The sequence below is a fragment of the Seriola lalandi genome, unplaced genomic scaffold (genome assembly GCF_002814215.2).
Source record: "Seriola lalandi dorsalis isolate HSWRI2012SDOR001 ecotype SW California unplaced genomic scaffold, Sedor1 jcf7180002054630, whole genome shotgun sequence".
NCBI lineage: Eukaryota > Metazoa > Chordata > Actinopteri > Carangiformes > Carangidae > Seriola > Seriola lalandi.
Window position 1 is genome coordinate 499,958 of NW_019525183.1, and position 10,206 is coordinate 510,163.

General features: G+C 40.7%; 1 long non-coding RNA gene across 2 annotated transcripts; it reads left to right on the top strand.

The window, feature by feature from the left end:
* Positions 1 to 8,383: 8,383 nt before the first annotated feature.
* LOC111665317 (uncharacterized) lies at positions 8,384 to 9,700 on the top strand. 2 transcript variants are annotated; one of them, XR_015438086.1, is made up of 3 exons: positions 8,384 to 8,463; positions 9,173 to 9,256; positions 9,603 to 9,700. It is a non-coding gene; the product is annotated as an uncharacterized LOC111665317 (long non-coding RNA). The 2 variants fall into 2 exon arrangements; XR_002761487.2 differs by having other exon boundaries at positions 9,606 to 9,700.
* The last annotated feature ends 506 nt before the right edge of the window (positions 9,701 to 10,206 follow it).

The following is a 10,206-nucleotide window of genomic DNA, read 5'->3' on the forward strand; positions in this document are numbered from 1 at the left end:
TGCACCACCACCAACAGCTGGACTGATGTGGCGCAGTTGGCTGTGGGGAATTGTGGGATACACTAAGCTCTGAATACAGATTTGAAGCAGCATCAGGAAAAGTGCACAAGAGATTCTAAGCTCTCATAATGGCAGTCTTTATTCCACTCCAGCTCATTCGGCCATTACGGTACAGTTAGTCTAAATAACAGCTGAAGGAATGGAATAATGCGCACATAGTGACAGGAAGTGATCTTTCCACCACACCTATTTATATTTTAATCTCAGCACCCACAAAAAACACCCATACAATCTGTTGTGAAGGCTATTTCCTCATTTATAGTGCACGGCCAGAATCCACCCATATGTTTAATATGATTCATATTTTACAGTATTTTAGCTGCTGCAAACTGTGTTATAATAAAAAAAAAAGAAACTTAGGAGCAGGAATTGTGTGTTTCTTGTTTGTAGCAGCTGTGATGTGGTGTAAAATGATTTTTGAAAAATTCTGAATGTCAGGTTCATTTTTTTGACGTCAAAATTACATAATTGTTTCATGATTTAAAAAAAAATCAAATAGCATCCTTTCCTAATCAATCTAACTTTAATGTATCAAACAATATTATCAAGGCTCTATTTACAGACGATTGTGTCTCTCAAAATATAACATTTTCTTAACCAAACACACTTCACATACAAATTTTTATTCAGAGATTTTTTTGCCCTCAGATTAAATATTGAGCTACAGTTGCTTTCATTTTATCAGGAACTGAGCAACACTCTACAAGTTGTGTACATCACATGTTTGAATTCAGTCCTCTTTATGTTACAATGCCCACCAGCTGGTTCCCACTGTGCACTGTGTGTAAGATGTAAACAGTAATAAAATAATGCAGGCTTTGATTTTGCTGCGTGGGGACTGACTGGAAAACACCTTGCAGGTGTTCGACATAAAAAAAAAGTTTTGAAAACACAGGGGACTACAGTCGCCAAGGCTTCCGTGGCTTCTCTCAGCTTTCAACAAGCTGACTTAAGGTGGATATCAAGCTCCCTCTAGTGAACAGTTTCTACAGTCCTCATGGGGAAAAAAGGAAAGACACAGTGTCTCCTAATTCTGATATGGGGTACACCAAAATCATAAACTAAAATACAGATAATTAGTATTTAGATTATTGTATTGGGAGAACTATATTTTAATTGTTACATTAATATTAAAAATTTTGCACAAGAACATTCATCCAGGCAGACTTGTGTCTTATCAGGAATTTCTTCCAGCAGCGGTGGGGTTGCACTGGGGGACTTTGGACTCTTGACCTCAGGATTTCTAAAATCCTGCCACAGCACTGCAACATTTTCCATGGATAGTTTGCTTTGAAACTTCGTATGTCGACCTTTAAAAGGTGATGACATTTTGCTTAAGAGTGAAATAAAATCCAATAGTCACAGGAAAAGAACTTGAACTTGAACTAAAACATGCTCATGATAGCTGATTTAAAGTGTAATGTGTAATAATGTGTTTGTGTTTGTACATGTAATAGAATTTAAGAGGACGTAAAACAAATCTGACTTTCACTGTGACATCCCCAGCTTCTTGTTTGTTAGACTATGCTGCCATCTAGTGGCTAAATCACAACTTACACCTTTTCTTCGCATTAATCAGCACTGTGGCCTCCAGGGACATGCCAATCAGGAAAGTGGAGACAAGTCCATTAGTTCCATTTGGGATTGCGTCTGCAGTTACCATATATAATTGTGTTGTGAATATTTTAGAACTGTGTTGAACCTACTAAATATAATTTTGTCAGTTTCTGTTCAAAGTGAATAGTGAATGTTTGTTACATTCACATACAGATACGAGCTCCAATCAGACAGCCACAAATGTTTCTTTTAGTCTTGCAAGATCTGTCTTTTATTCTGGTCATTCAAACGTCATGAAATCTGTCAAACGATTCTTCTGAGGACACAAGTTTCAGGTCAGTCTGGTGAGGAAGGCACGTCTTTTAAGATCAGAGCTGCAGCAATTTAATTTCATTACCGATTAATCTGCCTGTACGTGTATTCAAAACAGTCTAAAGACAGAAGGGAATTATAAAGCAGATGACTGGAGGAAGAAATGACGATGATCAGACATCAAGAGAGAAACCTATGCTCTCAGGAGATATGAGGTTTGAGAGGTCAACATCTGAGCCCCTGCGTGGGATTTCAGTAAATATAACATATAAAATGAACCATAAGTACAGTATCATACAAATTCTCTTTTTAACAATGCAACAGCACAACATGAACAAAAAAAAAAGTTAGTATGTCCACATCACTGAGTCTGATCATCTTCCAAAAGAAGATACAGACACAGCAACTGACGGCAGCAGAAAGCTTTTGTGATTCATTGCATGTGTTTTTGGTCTCAGGTTGTGCGTCAAGTACGGAGGTGTACTTGTGTTTACTACAATATGTCAACTGATCATAGAAATACTGTGGTTGCTGAGGTTTTGCGGCAGCCCGTGCACAGCCCCTTGGCTCAATCTAGTTGCCTTGAGCTGGACAAAGCCTCACCGAATACCTGAAAAAGCTGAACTGAGGGAGCAAAGTAAGGTTTTTCTATGCAAAGCTTCCAGGGCTTGTGGAGAACCTGCCCTTTGAGCAGCATATGCAGGTGGAGAGGGGAAAAGCTAAAGCGGAGCGGCAGGGAAAAGCTTGCAGCTCCAAACTTTGAGATACCTTTTTAAAATTCAAGTGGACGCCAGTGGACCAGGATTTGTCACCAATTGAATTATTCAGTTGTGGAAAGAGAAAACACTGGCATTGATCTGGTCCCCTACAGTTTTTTGATGTATATGTGGGCGCAAGGTCACCAACAGTCACAATGTGAACTGATTGAAACCCCCAGACTTTCCTGACAAGCGTGCAGAAGAAACAACCAACAGCAGGTTCGCCGGGTTGTTGTCCCTGCCACAGCACACACAGAACATTTGTCACAGCAGAAGTCAGGAGGATGTGATGGCAGATGTTCTGTCTCGGACTTGGTTTGATACTTACAGGTTTCTGTTCTTCCTGGTCTGCTTGGCTCTCTGTTTCTCTTTTGCCTCTTGCTTGCCTGTCTTCCTGTGTGCTGCGGGGCTCTGCCTGCCCATGATCGGTGACTGTAAGCTCCCGTGAGGAAGAACATAAAAGCCAGGCTTCCTCAGTGTTCTCCCTCTCTCCCTAGATGGCCCAGCTCCTGGCACCATGTTTGGTTGAGTTGTTTTTCTTTCTTTTTTTTTGACCTCCTTTAGTTGCTGTGGCCTGAGAAAGCTGGTCATAAAATTTCTCCTGGCTTGGAAAACATCGCCAGTGAACAATTTCCTCCAAAACATATTTGGGCAAAACCATTTGGTAGCATGAATATCTTCCCAAGCTCAACCCAGACGGACTTAACTCTCAAGACCCCTTGTCTGATTTCAAAGAATATGGACAGGCTGCATTTTATATAGCGCCAGTACCCAAGTCACTTCATTCACACATGCGCACATGCTGATGGCAGTGAGCTGTCATGCAAGGTACTAGCCTGAACTATCTGTGGTTCAGTGTCTGTGTGAACAGGAGCAAGGGATCAACCCACCAACCCTATAATTAATCCCTTTTAGTAACTTTCCAACTGCTTGTTAGCCACCTCCTCCTTTTAATCCCTCATTAACATTGCTTCTACATTGAACTTCAACATTAACTGTATTATGGTTGATGCTGGGTTTCATTATAGATTACAGAGAATTTGATTGAAAACGCACCAAGTATTAATTTACTAGTGTTAAATGAAGAGTTGTAGTTTCTCCTGATGGTCTGACTAACTGGCAGCCACCTCAACATGCTCCTCATTTCATATCTGATAGCTGACATGTAAAAGTGAGAGTAAAATCCTGTCCAAAGTTAATTTAACACACAAAAAGCAGCACTTACATGTTGCCTCAGTCCAGAAAACACCCATATCTCTCCACGTCACACGCAGCAAGTGTCCATCCACAAGTTCAAGTCTAAAGTGTCTTCTCTCTTTTGTTACTTCTACATCATTAGGTTAATTTAGTTTGGAACTCCTGCCTTTACCACGTGAACCTCACTCCTGTGTCAAGATGAAGTGATATTCCTCTTATAGATTAAATGTAATGTAAATTCCTTACACTGTTGCACTGTCAGCTGTTTGCTTCAGTCCATTACTCTGGGTTAAAGGGTTAATCCAAGCAGACAAATCACTCTCCACATGCTGATGTTGCTCCATTGAAGTTAGAACAGTACATACAGTATGAAAGTGATAAGAAAGTCCTGTTTTTGCTCAATGGGACTTGGGTATCACTCCATCACGCTGCTGATGTTGCAAGTTTTGCACCGCATCACTCGTCTTCTTGTGTCTTCTTTTTGCAGGAAAATCACAAAAATCAAAAGTGCATTGATAAATCCATTGTCCATAATCTTCCAAATGAAGGAGAAAATATTTCCTTGGAACGAAGCAGAAAAGTGATCCATTCACACCTGTTGGCTGGCCAGGGCAACTCCATTAAAGTTTGACTTCAAAGAAAAACCTGAAGATTGTGAGAGGAAGTTGAGCGTGAGGACCAACGGAGAGGAGGAGGCTGATGGAGAGAACAGAGGAATAGAGGTGAAAGATGTAGAGTTAAGGAGCCGAGCATCCTACCGTCTCCAAGCCAGGACGATGAATGGAAAGCCTGCCTCTCTGCCTCCTTTTATATTCTCTCTTCCCCTGCTGACTCGCTTTGGCTTTTACCCTGGCTTGTGTGTGTGTGTGTGTGTATCTGTGTGTGTGTGTGTGTGTGTGTGTGTGTGTGTGTGTGCACGTGGTGTGGAGAGAGACCTCTTTCAGAGCAACAGGAATATATTATAGCCCAAACAAAAGGAGCCGGCTTATTGTTTATGAATTACCAGCCTTCCAAAGCCAACAAAGGCCCCCTATTTTCATAGAAAAGTCCATTTTCATTTCAGCTCCATTTGATTACCAGGGCAAAGAAAGTAAAAAGAGCTCTCCGGTCGCAACGTCCCAAAGGGATTCATTCCTCCTTCTCCCGCTCATTCAACACTACTGAAAAGGTTCCTTTATTGCTTCCTTTTCAGGGCCGACGTCAAATGGGCTTTTAGGGGTAAACCAATGACAAAAAATTATTGCTTGGCTATTTTGTACCACAACAGGCCGGGGGGAAGAGAGTCCTGTGTTGTCTTTGTCATCTTTCTTTCCCTTTTCTTTTGCCCCTTTCTGCCATTGGAGAGGAAAATTGCGGAGGCTGGAAATTAATGGCAAGGCTTTGAAGGGCAAGAGAGATAGAAAGAAGAGGGAGGCACAATGCAACAATACAAGTCGAATCTAAATTATCATTAGCTGCCAGAGTGAAGGGACAGAAAAGGTACTGTAAGGCTGAGGGGACTTTGAGTGTGTGTGTGTGTGTGTGTGTGTGTGTGTGTGTGTTGTGGGAGCACCTTTACAAAACGGAGACACCTGTTGGTTCCATGGCCCAAAACAATGAAACCCCAGTGACTCACTGTCATTTCATTTACAATGGAGCTGTCGATAAGTGTGTTTATGTTTGTGTGTGTGTGTGTGTGTGTGTGTGTCCTATTCACTATTTCCAGACTTCTAGGTGTGTGTGTTCAGGCAGAATTAATGATCGGTTCACCTAACAGTTAAGATCTCGGATTGCCAGGTTGGATTTTCACATAAGCTTTTTGAACTTTTAACACAAAACTATACACCCTCTGAGCGCTTTATTAGGAACACCTGTGCATCTGCTTACATAGAATACATGTACATACAATTATCCAATCGGGCCAATCGTGAGGCAGCAGTGCAATGCATAATATCCTGCAGTGCCAGGTCGGTTAATGTTCACAACAAACACAAGAATGAGGGGGAAATGGCTCCTGTCCACAGTCATTGAGTCAGACTAAAATTTGCTTCCCACTCATTCTCGCAAGGAAATGATGCAGGAGGGACATGTGCACTTCAGGCCGTGAAATTGCCTCTGCCCAGAATTCAGTCCGATTGAACTTTTCACATGCAAAATCTCGAGGATCTCCACTGTCCAGCCAGTTTGAGAGAGGGAGTGGGTCTGACTTATCATTCAGGAAATACTGAATGTTTACATTGTTGTGGAGGAGGAGGAAAGCTGCAGTGAGAGAAGTAAATGATAATCAAATGTTTGATATGAAGATGTATAAATTTACAACGTGAATGATATGCCCACACCATGTAGCATGTGTGTTTATTTCAGATGGACAAAATCCCATCCGACTCCACCATGAGCATCGGACAAGTTCACAAGTCACATATAACGCCATTATCTCAAGCAAGCCCAGCAAGAAGCTGCAGACAAGCCTTTCCTCTTGTTTGAGAGATCTACATTTATTTCTTAAATAGCTGCAACTGCATGACCACCAGACGAAAGACTGAACCCGAAGCCTGCGTATGTATTACATTAGCTCTGAGTAACTTATATAACGTTGTGAAAAACAATTTTTCTTAAAAGAAAAAGAGATGAAGACTGTCAGCACACACTGACTTTAGAAGATGCTCTTTCATCTTTCGCTTTGCCTCCTTTTTTTGTCCTCCTGGATGAATATTTGGCTCGAGACAAAAGGTGAACCAATCAATTATTCCTCTCACAGGGCTCTGGTGCTGTTGTGAAAAGCGCTGACATTTGAGCTTTCCAGACGACATCTGCAAATTTATATGCCTTCCATTGTGTGAGGCAGCCAGCGCTGTATCAAAGGCTGTAAAAGGCCTTGTCAATTTAGTAAGGACAACTCCACAAAGACTCCTTTCTCCTCTGTTGTTATGGGAATAATGCTTTTCACTCGTGTCCTGCCAAAACCTGTTGGCAATTTGGCCATGTGATGTTACTGATTGCATTGATAACAGACATCTACCAACTGAGACCATCAAACCACTGGTAATGCATTGTCAAACATCAGAAATGATCAACAAAATTCAACAAAAACTTGAACGCATATGTACAGTAGTTGACTCTGATCCAACATACTGGAGCTGCCTGAGGCCGCTTGTAATCACTGGCAGCCACACAGACCTGAACAGAGGGTTGACATACACTTCCATACTCCACCTAACCAGCACAAAACCCTCCACATCCTGTCGACATGAGAGGTGGCAGTAAAGGGTTTGTGGTTTTCTATTAATCAGAGAGCAGAAGCTGGGTTTGTGATTTAATTGGTGCACACTGAGTCATACACCTAACAAGACACAGTATTTGACTGATCAAACAGAACAAATACTACAAACTTATAATACATGAGACATTTCTCGACAAGTAGCTGCAGTGACCCTCAAGAGGTCAGTGAATTTTGAAGTGGGACATCCAGGCTCCAAAAAACAATCAGCAATATCTAACCAGACAGTGCAGACTTTTAGAAGACTATTTTGAAGACATGTACTCAATCATAGTGTTTAAAATACTGTTTAGGTTTTGAGGTTATTTTGAAGTCCAACACCCAGTTAAAAATTTTCTAAGAAAGAATGGATTCAAATTCTTTGGTCCAATGGCTCAGGCTGCTTGAAGGTTCTGATAGAGTGGGATTGATATTTATGAGGCCACATACACACAAATGCTCCAAGAAATACACATCTAGAGTGTCTGACCAAATAGCGCAGACTATTAGGGGACTGCCAAATAGATCAAAGTGTGTCGTTAGAGTGCTACTCTAAAGAGTGATCAGTTGTGGGTTCAAGTCTCATTTGATCATACTACTTTTCAGGACCAACACACAGGGGAAAGACTGAAAAGCTTTGAAAAAGCGGTGCTTTTTCCTGAGCAGCACTGTGACTGAGCAGCTTAAGGGGTTAGAAGGATACTCTACAGACTGAAAAGTTGTGAGTTCAACTCTCATTTGATCTTACTACTTTTCAGAACAACAACCAGAGGACAGAGTGAAAATCTTTAAGAAAGACTTCTCATTGTACCTGGCTTGGTGGCTCAAAGGGTTAGATACCTGCACAGGAATTTTGAAGACATGGGTTCAAGCCCAGGCCGGTCCGTGACTTTTCAAGTCCAACATCCAAAGTGTAATGTCAACAGCGTGCCGAAAGCGACAGTAAGGTGGGAATTTAAAAGACTTGTTTGAATCCAGTCACTGTCAGTCTCCGGATCCCCACAGGGATGGGTAACCACCCATCTTACAATCTTTAGAGAAAGACACTAAAACCTTCAGCTACTACTCCATAAACAATGAAATTATGTTTTCAAAGTTTTCAGTCTTTCCTCTCAGTTTCCGCCCTCAAAGTTCATATGATTGGCTGGCATTTCAACATACAACCTGTACAACTGCTGTCTCAGGCAGCAGCCAAACACCCCTCTGTTCTCTACCCCGCTTAGTACGATCCGGGTTCCCCCTTGTATAAATCATATTGGATTCTCCCACGTCCTGCTTGACAGTCTGACCTTTCACCTTGGCTTGGAGGGAGCATGGATGGGAGCACATGCTACAAACATTTGGGTAACTTCACTTCAATTAAATATCACTAAACAACTATCAAAATAAGTAACATTTAATGTCTTTGTGTAGCTCTTCCATTAACTTCCAAGTCATGTCAAAGGAAATCACAACTTAGTACTCTCAAATTCAAAATAACCAAATTATTCACACTTAGATAATTTAGCAAGCCCAGTTCACCCCACATGCTCAAGCTTATCTGTTGACTTTCAAACATCTTAACTCATGATATCCTTCATAGGAAATGTAGAGAGCTCCTTTTCATGGATGTTTTATGTGCATTCTAACTAATAATCATGTTAATAAACAAAATAAATATTTTTATCCAAACATAAAATTATTCAAATTTTTAACTTAAATTATTAAATGAACTTAAATTGTATGACTATCTCTAATGGCAGCTACAACCCTCTTTAAATTTAGTCTGTCAGTCTGTAGTTCAGTCTGTCAATTACAAAAACAAACTATTACTCGTGTCCACTTATCATTTTTACCATTCACAACTGCAATTCAAAATCGCATCTTGCACTTTTATCTTATCACCACCAGATCACGCCAAATCACCACCAATCACCTGTATGGAAACACGACTCAACCATTTCAATATTTAACAGTAAAACACACTCTAAGGCTCATTTTTTACATTGATCACTGCAGCTCAAACATTTACAACACCTCAAAACACTCACATTTGCTTTATTTCTTCTTACAGGTGGAGACGGCCGTTTATCAACATCACGCTCAACTGCGTCAGGACCATGAAAGCAGGAGGAGCTGGATGACTGTCTGCAGAGCAGTAAGCAGATTTCTTTTATCTTCACATATTTTACTATTACACAAACACAAAGTGCCAGAGAGAGATTTCATTTATCAAAAATATTTTACAAAATACATGCATTTTCATCTCAATTAAGTCTACCCTACAAAACATACAAACTACCACCTGTAATTTCACATCACTTCTTCTCAATAAAACTCACACTTCCCCAAATCTACGAGAATTCTCCTCATCCAAATTTCACTTGGCTTTGGTGTTATTCATTCGAATTAATCATCAAAACTCTTAGAAGTTATTAAGGATATCATTTGGGCATCATCATTGATACGGGTGTCATATATAACCCTTCTATCCATCTTCACAGAAGGATCATGGCTCAATCAGCAGGCCTCAGCTCTGACCACCTCCTGTCATGTCACCTTTGCTCAACTGTCTGGACCCTCTGGACCACCTGGACCACCTGGACAACACATCACGTAGGTAAAATTTTTTACAAACGTCATATCAATTCATCTGCAGTCAATCCTACATTCACAATGCACATTATACTCAATATTCTTGCTCTTTGGTTACATGCCTCTTTTAGATTCACTCTTTTTGCTGCTACAACAGTATGTCACCATTTTACTCTGCTCTACAACCTTTAAATCCATATTACATTTAAAATTACATTCAGTTACAAAAACTCATCATACAATAGTCTTCTCCTCCTTGAACCATCACCTTACCGTGGTGGAGGAGTTTGAGAGCCCTAATGACCCTAGGAGCTATGTTGTCGGGGGCATTTTTTACATTGATCACTGCAGCTCAAACATTTACAACACCTCAAAACACTAACATTTGTTTTATTTCTTTTCACAGGTGGAGATGACCGTTTCTCAGCATCGCACTCAACTGCGTCAGGACCGTGTCTGTCTGCAGAGCAGTAAGAGGATTTCTTTTATCTTCACATCTTTTACTCTTACACA